The sequence below is a fragment of the Neofelis nebulosa genome, chromosome 14 (genome assembly GCF_028018385.1).
Source record: "Neofelis nebulosa isolate mNeoNeb1 chromosome 14, mNeoNeb1.pri, whole genome shotgun sequence".
Lineage (NCBI taxonomy): Eukaryota > Metazoa > Chordata > Mammalia > Carnivora > Felidae > Neofelis > Neofelis nebulosa.
Genome location: NC_080795.1, coordinates 37,153,457 through 37,172,306, shown reverse-complemented (window position 1 = coordinate 37,172,306; position 18,850 = coordinate 37,153,457). Strand labels below are relative to the sequence as shown.

The 18,850-nt window shown below is 38.1% G+C and overlaps 1 long non-coding RNA gene across 1 annotated transcript in view; it reads right to left on the bottom strand.

Annotated features, from left to right (window-relative positions):
• Positions 1-3,093: 3,093 nt before the first annotated feature.
• LOC131494269 (uncharacterized) overlaps positions 3,094-18,850 on the bottom strand; it is a 69,433-nt gene continuing 53,676 nt past the window's right edge. The window contains exon 11 of the long non-coding RNA XR_009253284.1: positions 3,094-3,696. This is a non-coding gene — a long non-coding RNA (uncharacterized LOC131494269). The remainder of the gene's footprint in view (positions 3,697-18,850) is intronic.

Here is an 18,850-nt window from a genome sequence, read left to right as displayed (position 1 = left end):
ATCCAGAAAGGCTGGTACCTTATAAAAAGAGGAGCTCCCTTTTTCTGATAGCAGAGGGTGGTAAGCCGGGAAGAGTTCTCATTAGGAACCTCACTGGCAGGCACCTTGATTCCAGACTCCCCAGTTTCCAGAAGTGTGAGAAAATAAATGTCTGTTGTTTAAGTCACTCAGTCTCTGGCATTTTGTTAAGGCAGCCCAGGCTCACTAAGACAGTATGCTTTTGCATTTTCTAGAAGCAAACAAAAAAAAATTTAATGTAAACTATTCAAAATAAACCATTGCATTTCATAAATTAGGTATATCTGTCAATGGACCATCTCATGCAGTAGTTTGGCAGTGTAATGCTCGGGTTTTTTTTTTTTAACGTTTTATTTATTTTTAAGAGAGAAAGTGTGAGCAGGGGAGGGGCAGAGAGAGAGGGAGACAGAGGATCCAAAGTGGGCTCTATGCTGACAAACAGCCCGATGCAGGGTTCGAACTCCCGGACTGTGACATCATGACTTGAGCCACAATCGGCCACTCAAGTGACTGAGCCACCCTGGTGCCCCGATACTCAGTTTTAATGCATTTTAGAAAACATTCTAGAAAAAAACACTTCTTCCTTTATTGAAGCTCTGGGAAGCTCAGACCCTTTTCAGATTTCTTATCCTCAAGCCTTCAGTACTTTTTGGTACAGTGAACACCTCTGTTTAGCTGTTAGTTTGCAATTCTTACTAATTCACTTCTCTATTTCGATGGCAAATCGTAGGAGGGTTTTCCTGACTCCACAGAAAACTGGAGACAGAAGCTGGTGCTGGATACTTAAGTTGAAGTTTGTTCCTGCAGTTTGAACTTAGGACAGAGGGAAAAATACCAAAAAGGCTGCTTGCTAAAAATGCAATTTATTTTTGTAAATATTGTAGCAGTCAGGTTCTGTTGCAGGGGACAGAACTCCTAGAATTCACTCTAAGGAAAAAAAAAAGAATTTCTTACAGGATATTAACATGTTACAGAATCATAAGTAGACTAAAGAAACATAGGTACAACTCTGAGAAAAATACCTGAAGTCACAATGAAAGGTAAGCCATCAAGGGAGCTGCCTCCTGTCTGTGACCAAGATGTTGTCTGCCAAATTGGCTGCTTTGCCTACAGCTGCTGATTCCAGAACTATACCTGACATTGCAACACTTTACCTGTTGTCTGTCTCCCTCTACCACAAAGGAACTTAGTTTTTCTGTTCGCGGTTATATACCACAGCACTGAGGACAAATATTGGTTTGTAGTAGGGATAAACACACAGCATCATAAGTTAACACTCATCCAGTAAACCAGCAGGGCTGACGTTGGATAAGCCTTTAAATGGAAGGCGTTAACATGAGTTACAACTCATTTGTCAGTCATTGCCTGTAAGGTCAACTGAATAGACTCTATTTGCATTTCTCCAAGATTAAAGAAAAGGAGAAAAGTAGAGAATAGAGAGCGGTAGCCAGAGACAGAAAGCATGACCTAAAAGGTAAGTCATACAGAATTAATCAAGGTTTCAACATCAGAAGATCCAGAGAGTGAGAGCAGAGAGGATGGTTAGATGAAACTTACAAGAAAAAAATGTTCAAAACAAAAGGGAGACATGAATCTGCAATGTGTAAGACCTATTAAGTCCTGAAAAGGAAAGTCTGCATGGAGGCATATCTTAAAATTTAAGGATAACAAGAATAAAAAGATCTTAAAAGCTTCCAGAGCGCAAATACAGATCCTCCATAAAGGAATGAGAATCAGGCTAGCAATAGGCTAGCTTTCCATCAACAGAACTGGATGTTGGGATGAACAAGCCTGAAAGTTCCATAGGAAAATGATTGTGAACTTGGAATTCCAAACCGAGCCAAACTATCAATACAATATGGGGGTAGAATGAAAAAGAAAGGTAAACATAAACCAAGAAAGCTTTCTCTCCCAAATACTCTTTTTTTTAAGGATGCTTCTTGAGAATGTGGGCTGGCAAAACAAGGGAATTATCCAAGAAATTGGAGCAGGTTGGATGTACGAACAATAGAACTAATTCACAAAAGCAATGAAGGCAAGTCCCATGATGACAACTGTGCAGCAGGCCTGAGAGCCCCCCATCCAAATTGAAGGAAGACCTCAGGGCTGCGAGAACTGCCTACAGAAAGAAAAGAGTCCTTAGATGTGACAGTATCCTGGAAATGTTGGAAGAACCTGTTCTAATGATGCCATGAAAGCAGACAATTTGAGATAATAGTAAAAAGGCAATTAGAAGTCAAGCGGGTGTATGACCAAAAGTATACAAAAAGCAAGTACAGTCTAGTCATGGAATGCAACTCACGAGGGCAGTGGATAAGTGGACAATGCTAATGTAGATGTAAACATTGTTTACGGGTATTCAGATTTACACTTCACCTGTAGACGAAGCAAGAATCTCGTAACAATGGTTATAAAATGTATTTTAAATGTTAATCATGACAATGTAAAGAGACCAAGAGAAAAAAAAAAAAAAAAAAAAAAAAAAAAAAAAAAAAGAGACCAAGAGAGGTAAAAAGTATGGAATACAATATTCTTATTTGACAAAGTAAAGAGATACTGCTTATAATTGAAACAAGAACTATCTTTTTAAAATTATTATTGGGGCACCTGGGCAGCTCAGTCAGTTAGGCGTCAGACTTCGACTCAGGTCATGATGCCATGGTTCATGGGCTCTGTGCTGACAGCACAGAGCCTGCCTGGGATTCTCTTCTCTCCCTCTCTCCCCCTCCCTGACTCGGTCTTTCTCTCTGTCTCAAAATAAATAAATAAACTTGAAAATAAAATACAGTAATTATTTAACATCATAAATGTAATTCATGGGAAAGCTAATGATAGCCATATAATTTATTAGGAGTTGCAGGTAGGGAAAATCTGAGGTGGTTAATTTACTAAATTCTTACCTCTCCGGGCAGGAAGTGAGCATGCAAGATCTAAACTGGTAAATTCAGAATGAGCAGCATAAGCTGCTAATTAATAATAATATTATTAATAAATATTATTTTAATAAATAATTATCATAGGTAATAATATTTAGAGAGAAGAGGGTACCAATGAGGTAAATGTGATTGCCTCTGGGGAACAAGATCGGGGGAATTGGGCAAGGATGGGTTTGGGGCTCATTGCTTTGTGTTCAACCCACCTGACCTGATCCATTCATTCATATAACAGATATGTATTGTGTACCAAAAATGTGCCAGGCACACAAATGAAACAGAAGATTTGGAGACACCGTATATTTTCTATCACAACAATGCCAAAGTTTAAAATAGAACATTAGCCTTATTCTTAAAAAAATTATTAGGCAATTGATTCCAACCATGTTGTTCCTCCCCTCTCTTTAAAACCCTTCCTCTTACCTTGTCATGTTCTACCATAAACTTTTCAGTCATCTGACCCCCACATCCAGTCTTATTTGTTGGTGCTGTGGGGAACCTGGGGATGGGACAGCAGAGGACAAATAAGCCTGTCTTACCGTTCTCTACCAGTTTGGGGACTGGGAGAGGTCCCACGATTTCTGTGGAGGCGATCTGTGGTTTTGGAGTCCCGAACTGACATGAGCATGGAGCAAACATGATGAGGTATTGGGCAGACTACCTGGGAGCAAGAGTAAGAAAAGCCTTCTCTTTTTCACATATACCAGAGTAGCACTTCTCAAGCATGGCTGCATATTAGAATCACCTGGAAGCGGAAAAATAAAAAATAAAAAGAATCACCTGGAAGCATTTAAAAAACAATGTCCAGGGGCGCCTGGGTGGCGCAGTCGGTTAAGCGTCCGACTTCAGCCAGGTCACGATCTCGTGGTCCGTGAGTTCGAGCCCCGCGTCAGGCTCTGGGCCGATGGCTCGGAGCCTGGAGCCTGTTTCCTATTCTGTGTCTCCCTCTCTCTCTGCCCCTCCCCCGTTCATGCTCTGTCTCTCTCTGTCCCAAAAATAAATAAAAAACGTTGAAAAAAAAATTAAAAAAAAAACAAAACAAAACAATGCCCAGGTAGTATGAAGTACTACTGATGAAATGAAAAGTCCTTGGCGAAGGGACTCCAGGCACCTGATTCAAGTCATTAACATGCAATTCACAACAGTGTTTGCATAACTGGTGGAACTGACAAAACAAATTAGAGCTTCAAACCACTTTTCATCCTGATATTCATGCTATAGTGAGTCTGAGGGAGAACTACACTCACTTCTTTGATCCCATAATACATAGTTATAGTGTAAATAGAAAATGAATGGCTTATATTTCATTAATAAAGTTAACTTATTGGTCAAAAGCCCCCTACACACACATAGCAGCTTACAGTTCTAATCTGACCTTTTATTCTCAGTGTCTCCCCGCCCCCCCCTCGCTGCCCTCCCCCCCCCCCCCCCCGCCATGCTGTTCTTTCCAAACATACCAAAGCAATCTCTCTTTAGGATTTTGCATGGACTGTTCCTTCCCTCTTTCTAGAACACTCTTCCTACCATATCACACGTGTAACTCCCTCACCTCCTCAAAGTCTACTCAAATATCGCCTTCTCAATAAGGCTGACTCTGAACACCTGGTTTAAAATTATAACCTGCTCTCCTTGTCCCAAGTCGGTACTCCCAATCTCACCTTACTCTTCTTTTTATCATAGCACTTATTACCTTCTAATATATAATACTCCTGCTAAATGGATCGAGTGTGTAATGTTTGTTCCCTCCCCTTCAAATGTGAACCAATAAGATAGGGTCTTTTCCATTTTCACGAATGAAACTTGAGTGTCTAGAATAGTACCTATCACATAGTTAGCACTCAATAAATATTTGCTGGGCTTCAGTGGGCTCTTAAATATCATTTAGCTCATTATCTCTATAAAAGATATGTGTTCAGCCATGTTATAATAAGATGTGTTTGGAACGTGCTAGCCTTACGCTGTTACATAAAGTCTTTGTGGAGTTGTAAATCTATCCACAAATGTTCTGTCTCCCAGTGGAGCATGCTGGATATCTGGGCTGGGAGTCAGAAAACCTGGGCTTTAGTCTTGGCCGTTAACTAGGTATATTCTATTGGGCAAGTTACCTTCACCTCTCTTAGCCTCACTTACATAATCTACAAAAGGAGATTGGTATAAATGAAATTCCAAGTTTTCTTCTTCTTCCATCATAAAATATTTTATTACCACTTGTGAGACTGAAACACAATGTAAAGTTTGTGTTGTCTTCCATTTTCTTATAAAAGCAGTTAAAATATGCACCTATTGCCATATTACAAGATGAATTTATATAAAATTTATATATAACTGTAGAGTGGTTAACAGTTATCTTCCGTGGAATTGGATTGTCCTTATTTTAATCCTTGCTTAGCTACTCATTACCTATGTATCAAACAAGTTATTAAACACCTTTCAGCCTCAGGTCCCCTCTTCTGTAAAATGAATATAGTAATGGTGCCAATTTCAGAAGTCATTATATTTACTGTGAAAATAGATAACCCATGCAAAACATTTAATATGGTACATGGTTCTTGAGAAGGCCTCAATAATTGTTAGTTATTAACTTTTTATGAAATATTAATCTTAGCAATACTTTCTGTTGCATGGGTTTGTGGAAATAAATGAAGACTAATCAGATGAGAAAAGCAAAGGCTATTTATTCTGAGCTTTCTGTAGAGCAGAGTTGGCCACCGTCATTTGTATTTTGGAAGAAACTCAAAGGCAGGCAGATGAGTGGGAAGGCTTTTAGTGGAAAAGAGGGGAGTTTTCAGACAGGCCCCTCTGGTTGGAGACCGATGGCAAGGGGAACTTCTAGGCAGGCTACCTAGAAGCCAGACATCCATGTGACTGGTTAGGGGTACATATTTGGCTTTCTATGCTTGCTACTAAGTCAGAAGCAGGAACAAAAAATAGGGGAGCTCGCAGTTATTTAGCAAGTCCCGGACATTTGGAGCCAATTATTACAGAAGTTATTTTGTAACTTTCCATAACTTCCTGGATTGTCACGAAAGATAGCAATCTATCTCCCTGTAAGTATGACAAAACAGGCTGGCTTCCTGGGCTATTAATTATCGATAGGGGGCTGGATTCCCGGAGCAAGTTGCTGCAGGTTGTGGGTCAAAGTTCTATCTTTTTGAAGTGTTTATTTATTTTTGGGAGAGGGAGAGAGAGAGTGAGAGCAAGAGAGAACAAGCGGGAGAGGGGCAGAGAGAGAGGGAGATACAGAATCTGAAGCAGGCTCCAGACTCAAACTCACAAACTGTGAGATCATGGCCTGAGCAAAGTCAGAAGCTTATTTGACTGAGCCACCCAGGCACCCCCAAAGTTCTATTTTTATATATGGTTTGATCATCGTCTGTTTGCATATTCAGTCTCTCAGATTTATAAGAATACAGTAAAAACTTAATTTCCTTCATTGAATGAGGCTTTTTAATATCTCAGAATAATATTAAATCTGGGCAATTTAATTAACTCAATTCATTAATTTACATCAATATAGTAGTTTCAGACTTTGTTTCCACTAAGAGTCATTTTAGTGCCAGAAGGAGATTCGATCTGGATGATGATAGTAGCTGAGACTTATTAGTAAGGTTATGAAGAATATTGACTGCAGGAAAATAGATTGTTGTAGTTTTTTTAATAGATCAGTTATTTACTTGATTTAAATATTGATATTTTGTTGATATAAACTTATCCAATCAACATCTTGCAAAGTATATTTACCTCCCCTTAATCAGTTTTATCCATAAAAAAGGATTAGAACAAATACAATTATAGATATCCTCTCTACCTACTCATCCTCTTCAGTGATTGTTTGCTCATTAAGTTAGAGGAAATTCTAAGCGCTTGGCAAAGTTATTTTTGGAAAGGGACCCATTTCTGACATTTCTCTCCAGAGGCTTTAGCATTTCAATTTATGCCCCCAATAGGATAATTTCATAAGGGCACTGACATTGCTTTTTTACTTTAAAATGGATTTTTGTTATTTTGCTCCTAACTTTATTCTCTCATTTTCTGAGACTATTTGGCCTTCTCGGTTAATAAGAGAGTCTTATGTACGTATGACTCTTGTATGTGTAGTTATATGATATAGCAGTTCTTTTGCATGTGTGGATCTTAGACTCTTTCGAGTTACTTAACAATTAACAGTGACTTGGTTGAAGATTCTCACTCCTTTTGAACATCCACCGCTATTTTGCATTTATGCCCTATAGATTTGAAAGAAGGAGCTGTAAAGTGAAATACATCAAGATCAGATTACTTGGAAAGAAAAGTTGAATAGCCAACATTATATAATCTCTTCTTGATATGTTTCAGTGATAAAAGAGGAGGAATTGCAAGCCTGGCATTTTAAAGCACTTACGACTTAAAAATTATTTTAAAATAAGACAAATACCCTTTATTTATGTAACAGGGATATCATCAGATAGATAGCATTACTAAAATAACTATGTATTTGTCCTTGCTCTCAATCTTAAAACAGGTTATTATAAATCCCAGAAATAATCGCTTTACCCATAAATGTGAACATATAGTTACTTCTTAAGTTTTGTTTTAGAATATGTACCAGTCGTAACATAGTTAAATTAATCTTTTATCGACTGTCTAATTGCCTGTTCTATTTCTATAACTAGAATGTTTGATAGGGTTGTACTTTTGGAAGGTGGCCAAGGACTGTGCTTATTTGTGTTTTATTTTTAGGAACAATAATAGAAGTCAATAAAAACTCAAGCAAAGTATGCTAGAAGTTTAATGCGGCACCCGGAGCCCAGAATCAGAATTTGGAATCAATTTCTGTAGAAGCATGTAAAACAAATCTAGTTTCCACATGCAGTTCCAGGGAGGGTGGGAGGATCAATTTTCTTTCCTGTTTAAAAATACTGCATTTGCAAGGTTTGATCTCCAGAGTTAACAAAAGATACCGGAGCATTACAGAAATTAATTAAATAAAGAAATTTGAAATCTATCTACTCAGTACTGTTTTTCTTATGAATATATATTTTATTTGCAGAAAGATTCTGTTTGGCTTATTTATAAATCTGTCTGCTCTTATTTAACGTACTGTCTTGTTCTTTCATTGTGATTTATATTCTTTCCTTCTTTATAAACACGTCAAAGTATCTTTCAGACTAGATTGTGACCTTTTTTCTAGTCCTTGGTGTGCAAATTCTTCTATTTGTTGTGTCTGCTAGCACCTTCTCCAGTGATTGATTTCCTCAAGAAGAATATGATCTCTAGCTATAAATTCATCTCCAGCAGGAGCCAACTTGGGAGCTTATGCTGGGGTCTCAGGATGTAGATACCACAGCCTAGTTGCACATTTGCTTCTGCTTAGACTGGGCCAAATCTAGACCAGTTTTAATGGAAATATCTCAGCTGAGGATCATTTGAGCCAAGCAGAGAGAATGAAGTTTGACTCGAGCTACCCACAGGCTGAGATAGGTTCCTGTGGGTGACTTCTTTTCCACCCAGCTTCCTTGCAGTTTCTTTTTTTAAAAAAATGTTTCTAATGTTTATTTATTTTTGAGAGAGGGAGATAGAGTGCGAGTGGGGGAGGAGCAGAGAGGGAGACACAGAATCTAAAGCAGGCTCCAGGCTCTGACATGTCAGCCCAGAAGCTGATGCAGGGCTCAAACTCACAAAGTGCGAGATCATGACCTGAGCCGAAGTCGGACGCTTAAATGACCAAGCTGCCCAGGCGCCCCATTTCCTTGCAATTTCCTAAGCAGGATCAGTGGCTGAAGTTTTTCCATTTCATGAAAAGGTCAGCTCCTTATGACTCCTGCTCATAGGCAGGAAGTTTATAGGTAAGTCTTTTGGCTAGGACATATTTCATTCATGTTTCTCAGAATCTCAGCACCCTGCTCTCAAGCATCATATCTGGTTTCAACATGTCCATTAGCTGGGAGGACCTTATAACTTAGCATCCAGATCAGGGCACTTAGAAAATTGGAAGGGGACATTGTTCTAACTACTCTGAAGCAGCAGGTGCAAAGCAAGCCTATCCTTATCAAACCAGTACATGTGTCACTCTAAAGTGTAAGCTATTTTGGCTTCTGCTCCTACTTTCTAATTAATCACTGCCCCATGTTTTCCATTTCTTTATTTCTACAATGTGGAGAATTTCCTGTCAATTTCTAGCTTGATAGTACATACACAATTTCCATTGTTTGGGGTGATCCATGTGTTCGTGTTAGGAGGAAGAGGTCCTTCCAATATCAACTCGTTCTGAATACGCTGACCTATGGTTATGAATATCTTTAATATATGCAAGTCTTCCTGCTCCTTGTGAGTTCTACTTGAGTTTATTAACGATTTCCCTATTATTATACTCACATTTACTTGTATCCTAGATACAAAGGTAGCAAATAATTTTCCCCTTGAAATAGTTGACTGAATTTTGTCTAGTACTGTATGGTTTCTGGATGTTCATCATTCCTAGGGTAACGTAAAATAGTTCTTTTATTTCTTTCAGAGGATCAAACTGGTACTTTAAACTTGAATTTACTACTGATGCGCCCAATGCTTAATAATATTTTATTGCTATTTGACCTGTAATTACAGCCAGAAAAACTTCTTTGGCAGTAGAATTCACACCTAATTGCTCATTGCTTAGAGTCAGGACACCATTCTATGAGAGCGGGACCAGCAAAAGCCAAGAAAGTTCTGAATAGACCGAAGACCGAGAAAACTAACAGAAAACAACACTGACACATGTGAACAAAGCAGACCTGTTTTTCAATCTGAACTAAGTCAAAATGGGCAGTAGGTTTTTGGCCTACAACAAAAATCTAGTTACCAGAACTGAGTCACAAGGTAGATGAGCTGAACCCATCAGGCAGAGTCCACACGTGTACTGAGTTTCGATATTCATGGCACAGCTACAAATCAAATGAGGCCAAGTGGGCCACGAGCTCCCAGAGAAGAGGCTACTGGAGCGGATTCATTACACTCTTCTTCAGTCCCTTCTTTGTTATTCACGCCTTCAGACATGAACAGACATCCATCCCTTCCTTCCAACATGATCATTGGTTACCCTCTGAAGACTTACAGGCCCAGGCAGAGCACTCAGGCAAGGAGAAACCTGGTGCAAAGAAAGCAGTTGGCAACAAGCCTCCATTACGACAACTTGGCTTTATTGCAACTCTGGCAACTGCCTTTTCTACCTCCTCCACTAGTTCAGTTCCAACTTTTCCCTAGTGACCATAACCCAGGTTTTCTTCCTGCTTTGTATTTCTATCTGGGGCTCTCCTACCATCAACCCATCCTGGTGGGTTTTGTTCAACAAAGCTTTTTACTTTCTTATGTTGAGGAATGCCCCAAACCCTATGCAATTCACCGATGTGTTACACTTCTTGGCTTCATCTTCTAAAGGTATATTTTAGAGCCAAAACCTGAAATAAAATAGAGTTAAAGCTTTATTTACTCTCTTGACAGAAGAAAATATTATGTTCTTTTTTTCCTCTATAGATAGAGGTTACTTGAAAAAGTTACTTTTGGTTACTTGAAAAAGTATCGTATTTCTGATAGTGTTGATAGTTACCACTTCTCTGATTTTCATAATGTGTTAACCATGTTAACCTGAACATTGAAAGAGAAACTATACATTTAACGCAACCACACAGAAATGACATAGAAATATACTTGTGGATCTCACCTATCCTCCATATTTAAATCACACACTCCAGAAAATTCCACTGCGTGCCACTGCTCTCTTCCCTGTCTTTGACTCCCTAGCCTACCTACACAGGTTAGGATTCCTTGACAATAAGTCAGTTCATGTTCTGTTGAATAAACATTTTCTTTCCTATTTATTTGATCTCAATACCTGCCTGTTTTCCATATCCTGACCAAAACAAATTGCAGAAATTATCCCTTCACCAAAAATATCAACCTTAAGCCTTTGCAGAGAATGCAGGGTATGAGGTCTATTTTAACTGCTGGTTAACTCCTTCCACTTAACTTTCCAGTGACATCCAAATCCTAGCAGTTATGGCAATACTCCAAGATAGTTCTTGTCTTGAGCCTTTGTGTCAGCTTTATTCTTTCCCTGGAATGTCCTTTTTTCAAAAAAAAAAAAATTACTGAGTGGTATTCCATGTATGGTATTCCATTATATAAACTACACAACTATTTATCAGTTGATGGATAATTGGGGTTATTTCCCGTCTGGGGTTATCATGGACAAGAATTTAAGAATAAAACTGCTGTAAACATCCGTGTAGATGTGTTTTCGTTTCATTCTGGGGAATACCCAGGAGTGGGATAGCTGAGTCAAATGGTAGCATATCCTTACCTTTAGAAAACAATGCAGAACTGTTTCCCAAAGAGGCTGTATTACTTTCCATCCTCATCAGCAATGCATGACAGTTTCAGTTGCTTAATACCATCAACAACACTTGGTGTTGTCAGTCATTTTAATTTTAGATATTCTGGTAGTATGGAAAGGAGCATCTCATTTTGGTTGTAATGGGCTTTTTATGAATGATTAATACTGTTGAGCATCTTTTTATCTGCTTATTTAGATTCTGAGTACAGGTTCTTTATATAGAGTTTCTCTATATAAGGTTCTACTCAATTCATTCCTCTTAGTTTTCCCTGGGGCAATAAAGATGTGCAATAGTTTGTGAAGTCATACTATCAACCCTTGATGACTTTGCTCCACATTTCATGGAAGGGAAGTTAAGCCAGTTATTTTGAATTTCTCTCTCTTGTAGCTGAACTAGATACCAATCCAAACAGACACATCGTAGTATGTTGCCTGTCTCTTCTTAACCTCTGGGGGAATTTGGATCATCAATTTCCTTCTAATAGTCTATCAGAGTCGAAGGAGTTGTATTTGAAACATTAATGGAGTTCTTAGTGGTGGGGAGGGTGATTTGTATTAATGTAGGGGAGAATTACAAGGAAGAAAATTTTGGCTCAGAACAGGAAAACTTTCCAACAAAGAGCAAAATGATTCATGTAGAAGGAAAAGATGGGTTTTTAACTCAGCTGTGGGCTGGCATGTGCTAACGATGTGATCTAGACAAGTTACCTAAACTCTCAAAATTCTTTCTCCTAATGTATAACATGGGGATAATAATTTTTCATATCTCTACTTCAAAGGATTTTTGTAAAGGTGATATGAGATAATACATGTGAAAGGTCTGTGCAAATGCAATGGAATTAGCAGTAGTAAGAGCAGTAGCAGAAGCAGTAGTGATAAAAATAAACATAGGTGTAGAAATTAGCACTGGTCAGCATTCAATGTGCTGCCTCAGGAAGAACGAAGCCTCCTGCTTCCTGAGGTGTTATTCAGGCAGAGGCTGGACAACCAGCCTTCAGCATGTTGTGCAAAGGAATCTGTTGGACAGAACTTCAACCATCTGGTCTCTAATGTTCTTTCCAATTCTAAGCCTCTGTATCTTCGTTATTGTCAATCACTCTATGCTTTTTCTGGTCCTTTGGCAAAGTGCCAGAGTCAGTACCCGGGGAAGCAGGGACACAGTATAAAATAAGAGTTAGTGAGATATTTTAAGTACTCTAATTGTGAAAGCTGTTCATTTAATTTCTACCACCTCCTGCAAAACATTATTAGTGAAAAACAAGTAGGATTCAACATTAGTCACTTTGAGGAATGCTGAGCTGAAGTTGATCCTTGTTAAAGATAAGGCATGGATTTAAGTTGTAAACACAGAGCTCACGTTTTGAGATTCGTGGGAGCGAAGATTTCCAAGGTCACTGGTATTTGACTTAAGGTACTTACTTAGGCTGATAGCTATATCTGAGTAAATCAGTAATCAAGCAACAAATAAATGTTTAAGCTAAATGAATGATATATTTATAAAATGAATAAATTTATAAAAGTATAAATTTTTATTATACCCAAAGACTGGACAGATATTAAAGGGAAAATGGGATATTTCAGATACTTGCAATTTAGTAATTTTTAAAAAACTAATGTTATTAGGAATAGGCGTTTTGGGGTTTATCAAATATCTGGGTGCTTTAAAAGCACTTATATCTAAATACTTTTCAAACATGTTAAAATTAAAAACCTCCTTCCTTTAAGAATATATATTTGAATTTCTACTTTAGAAATAATACCTGATTATTACATAAAGTTAAGAAAAGTGTATACATTTCTATAAAGAGAAGAATGAGAATTATAAGAATCATACCACTAAATGTAACCACTGTTAATATATTTGCACATTCCATTCTGTAATATACATACATATATTCATATAAATTCATTATATATATATATATATATATATATATATACACACACACACACACACACACACACACATACTTTTAAAATCCTGCTTTCATTAAATAGTTTTTGAAGATAATATTTTAATAGTTTCCTAATAGTATACCCTATATTTTATACCTAACATATTTAACAGTATTCCCTCTTGTTGAATATTTGGGCATAAAACATGGGACTTACTTAATCATCTAAACCAGGCAAATTCCATTCTGAACCTTTGTGTGTGTATGTACGTGTGTGTGTTTATCCCCCAGTGCAATGTAAGTTTGGGTTGGCTCAGATTGTTGATGTCTTTTTGTATCAAATCCAGTTGTCTGCAGACAGCTAGGTCACTGTGGCCCCAGCTATCACAGTTCTCTTCCTCCTTGCCAAATATGACCATGGGCTGACAGGGAGTTCTTCCAAAGAAAGAGTGGAAAGCAAACCATGCTGTATTCCAATGGATGCCGCATGCTCACAGATTGTATTAGGCATCAGACTGGTCACTGCTTTAAGAGGGAAGTTCTTTCAAGGTAAGTGATTCTTTACCAGAAAGACAAGGTCTTTATCTGGAATCAAACAATCTTGAATGAAAGAAGCTGAAGATGCAGTGTTGTACTTTCTGCAGAGGATATTTTAAGAAAAACTAATTTGATCTGAAAATGTAGACTCAGAAACACCAGCTGGATAAAATTGTAAAGGAAAATAACTTAAGAATCATATGTCCCTTATATTTTAGGAAAAACCAACCTCGTAACTATGTAAATAAGACAGAGCTTACTGGCTAGCTAGGCTAGGTCAGCAACATTACAATCTTAATGAAAAGTTAGAGACGTAGCTGGTAATAGGGGTGCAGAGCACTTGGTGGGCTGGGAACTGAGGGTGAGGCAGAGGCTCACAACCCTCGTTCCCACAGCCCACAGCTGTCTCCTTCATTCCTCACAGAAATTGGACGAGCTCTCTACCATTAGGACAAACTCTGGGTTCATACCACGAACCTATAGCCACTTCCAAATAATTCCAATGTCCCACACCCAAGGCCCAGAGAGTGCAGAGCTAAGATTCTCTCCAAGACTTCTTCCTCAGGTAAACTTTTTAAGAACGTTTGTTTGTCTGTTTGTTTGTTTGTTTGTTTATTTATTTATTTATTTATTTAGAGAGCGAGCATGAAAGAGCAGGGGAGGGGCAGACAGAGAGGGAGTGAAAGAGAATTCCAAGCAGGCTCCGCATTGCCAACGGAGCACGTGGGGCTCGAACCCATGAACTCAGAGATTGTGACCTGAGTGGAAATGAGGAGTCAGTCACTTAACCAACTGAGCCACCCAGGCACCCCCCTCAGATGAATTTAATGAGGCTTGGGATAATGTGGAAGTGAGACCAATGGAGCCACATCTTTGGACTGTGGCCCTTTAGATATTGTGTTAATTTGGTGAAAGCAAATGCAGAATGTGTGACTGACATGATCCTAAGGGTCAATGGGTGAGAATTAAGGAAGAGGGAAACATCATAACTAATACAGAGTATTTGTCAGGCACTTTACGTATCAATCCATTTAAACCTCATAAAAATACCAAGGAAATTTTTTCACTACAAAATATATTTTATTTCTGATTACATTATAACGAGTAATGTTTGCCTGTTAGTCATTACACATAAGTGAAGCAGAGGAAGACCTAATTCTTGAGTTACATCTAGGCAATGGGGAAGAGTGTAAAAGGTAGTTAAAGAAGGGCAGGTTGATAACTGCTTAGAGGCAAGCAAGGCCTGAACAGCTCCAAGTTACCAGGCTGCTCATCTACATTCTGAGAGAAGGTGGGTTTGGGCTTCTGACAGGTTATCACTGGTGAGTCATTACTTTTTAACCCTCTACATGTAATGCCTTTCTAGGACAGCTGTTTCTCCCAGGTTATTCCCCTAGTTTAGAATGTCACTGGCTATTGGTTCAAAGTTCAGATAAGCAATATCAACCAGAAGCAAAAATGTTGACTTTTCCTTTTACTTAAAAACATATCAAGAGATTAGAAAATGCTATTACATGGGAGGTGAATAAGAGTGAACACCTACAGAGCCTGACAGCTATTCCAGAACACAGCCCTGTGAAAATCCCCGCGGACAACATGGGGAGGTTAAATCATTTACACGAGACCACACAGCTCAGATATGTTGAAGTCAGGATTCCAGCCTTCCAAGCCTGGATCTCCAACCCACACGGTCAACAACTGTTCTCTGAGAATATCAGATCTATGCCCATCTGGACGTGGATGCTTGAATACATCATTGCATTTCTCAATTTCTCTGTTTTCCTTTCCTTGATTTACCCACCTTAGTTGTTTGAGAGTGAAAAATGATATAGCACATGCGAATGTGTAAATAACACTATAAGGTATTGTTTTTCATTGTTTTAAGCACAAAGCTCTAGCAGTTGTGAGATCTCCCCTTAAAGATAACATTGTGTGGTAGTTCCTTTACTCCCATGGAACTCCTGATGCTGACTCCACACAGCCGGCCTCAGAGTGTCTGTTTCCAGATGACACTGGGGAGGTGGGACCTGGGCTCGATACCCCTTACAGCTTTCATCTACTGAAGGTGAACCGCAAGTGAGGTGACCCGCGGTGCCGCAGCAGTCACGCAGAGCGTGGTTATACTTCCGCTGGTTGGCTTAGTGCTGTTCATGTTCTTCTTTTCCTGGTCTTATTTTATTTACTTTTAATTTTTGTTTTAATTGAAGTATAGCTGACATACAATATTAGTGTCAGGTATACAACATGGCTTGACAAGTATACACATTACAAAACGCTCACCACGTTATGTGTCCCTACCACCCGTCACTGTACAGCATTATTACAATATTATTGACTATATCCCTATGCTGTACTCTCCATCTCCTGGTTCTTTTCAAATAGGTGGCTGGCTGCTACTTCATCTGTCCTGGCGCCTCGGACTGCCGTGGACCCTGCCCTTACTATGTTCTGCTGTGTCACAGGTTGGAGCCCAATGATGGGGAAAGATGATTCAATTATGAGGAATGGGGTGGGAGGAGGGGGGAGGTACACTGGGAAGGAGAACTAGAAGCAGGATAGATACAACTTCTGCTCTTGACTGTGGGTAACTCACCCAATCAAAAGCAAAACCACAGCAGTAAGCCTGTGAATCACAGAAGACTCACTTAAAAATTGTTCAAAAATTAAAGAATACATGTTTACACCAGAATATTAGACTAGACAAAAAAGAGAGGAAGATGATCTTTCTTTCTTTCTGATCAAACGCCTTTTCAGTTATTGTAACAATTCTGAGAGAGGAAATTAATTGTCATAAATAATGACCAGACCCCCTGCCAGCCAAAGGAAAAGATAAAACTTTATAGACTTATAGTTTAAATTGATCTTAGAATTGAAAACTTTTGATTAACATTCTGATGAAGAGCTTACCTATTTTTTAGGTAGTTTCATAAACAAAACTCTATAATGTGTATAATTCTTATCAAGGCCTGATCTTTGGATTATTGGATAATTTGGATTATTTGGATAATAAGGCCTTATTAAGGAGTTGATCTTTGAACATTGAAGAAAAAGCCTAAGTCCGATATTTTGGCATAAACAATTATTCTTTAATTTTTGTTATTTTTAGTGTTATACTAATTCGTAAACAAATTTCAAATGATTCTTCTATGATTCACACGCTTACTGCTGGGACTATATATATATTTTTTTAATTTAATGTTTATTTTTTGAGAGAAACAGAGACACGGAGTGTGAGTGGGGGAGGGGCATAGAGAGAGGGAGAGGGAGACACAGACACAGAATCCTACACTGTATCCAGGCTCTGAGCTGTCAGCACAGAGCCCGACGGGGGACTCAAACTCACGTACCGTGAGATCTTGACCTGAGCCAAAGCCCGACGCTTAACCAACTGAGCCACCCAGGTGCCCCACTGCTGTGACTATTTTTGATGTTCACTATAGTGTTGGTTCTTGTGGACTGAGATTACACTGGACAATGGAGGCTTTTTTTCAAATTGTAAAAATAAAACACTTCCAAAGGTCAAAAGTCAAAATGTGAGGAAGACATACTGTTTCTATTTTGGAAAATTCCTGTAGAACTGGTCCTTTTTTTTTTTTTTTTTTTTTTTTTTTTCCCTAAAAGACTAAATATACTTCATTGTTTACTTATCTATAACCATCCCATTTATTCTATTTGGGGCAGGGACTGTGGACCTTGGGGAGTGTAATGATATGAAATCAGGGTGAGTTTGGGAAGTAACATAAATGGCTCTAATAATACATGCAAGCTTTTAGCATTTGATTCTATTCTGGAAAAAAACAAGTTTAATTCTAAAGGAAAAAACTTGTCATGTGTTAGCTGATTTCTATTTAAAGGTCTCGGTATTTTTAATTATAAACATAGTTCTCTCTGCTTCTATGGGCCTCAGCCATATGAATATGTTGTGCAGAGAGACCATGAGATGCAGTCAGTAATGTAATAAGTGGATTAAAAATACAGAATGTAAGTTTTCTGCAGCTAAATAAAATACCCATCCCTTATATGAAACACTTGGGTTCATATGTGTTTTCAACTCTTTTTTAAACATATGCCTTTCATCATGCACATAATAATCTTACCAGGGTCTGAGGAATCACCCTATAATCAAACACATTAATATGTTCACAACAAAATAAATATTCACACTAAGTGAAATGAATAAGGACTATAAATAACCTCACATCTTTTTAGGCAGGTTTTGCTGTCTAATGAGTTCACACCACAATTATAAAAAAGCTACAGAATTTTTGCATGTTGGAATTGAAGGGAAAACAGACCTATAATGATGCCATAAGGCAAAATATTATATTTTTCTCTAGCTATAATCTATGCTATGTCCAAAATAAAATACATATTTTAAAAGTTACTGGGTTTTAGGGGTGCCTGAGTGGCTCAGTTGGTTAAGCATCTGACTTCAGCTCAGGTCATGATCTTGAGATTTGTGAGTTTGAGCCCTGCATCAGGCTATCTATTCTCAGTGCCGAACCTGCTTCAGATCCTGTGTCCCCCTCTCTTTGCCCCTCTCCCACTTGTGCTCTCCTTCTCTCTCAAAAATAAACATAAAAAAAAAAAAAGGTATTGGTTTTTTTTTTTTAGAGCGAATTCATTTAAAAGGGGAAAGAAATAAATGTCAAATTTATTTTTTTATCCAATTTCAGATATGTTGAAATATCTCAGAATAAGAAAATACAAGACTTTCTGGTATTTTGTAAATATTGACATTTAAAAATAGAGCTGTCAGGGGCACCTGGGTAGCTCAGTCAGTTAAGTGTCGATGTCTTGATATCAGCTCAGGTCTTGATCTCAGAGTTGTTGGTGAGTTTGGGCCCCATGTTGGGCTCCATGCTGGGTGTGGAACCTACTTAAAAAAATTAAATTAAAAAATAAAAAAGAGCTGTCATACTATCTACCATTATCCACTTTATATATGTATGATTTTGTATAAGATAATATGATACCTGAGATTTGCCATCATATGCTAGCCAAAAAAAAAAAAAAAAAAAAGAATCGGGGGAAATAAATGAAATAAAATTGGCAAAATATTAGTAATTGTTGAAGCTGGATAATGAGGATTCATTATATCATTTTATTTTGGGGTGTGT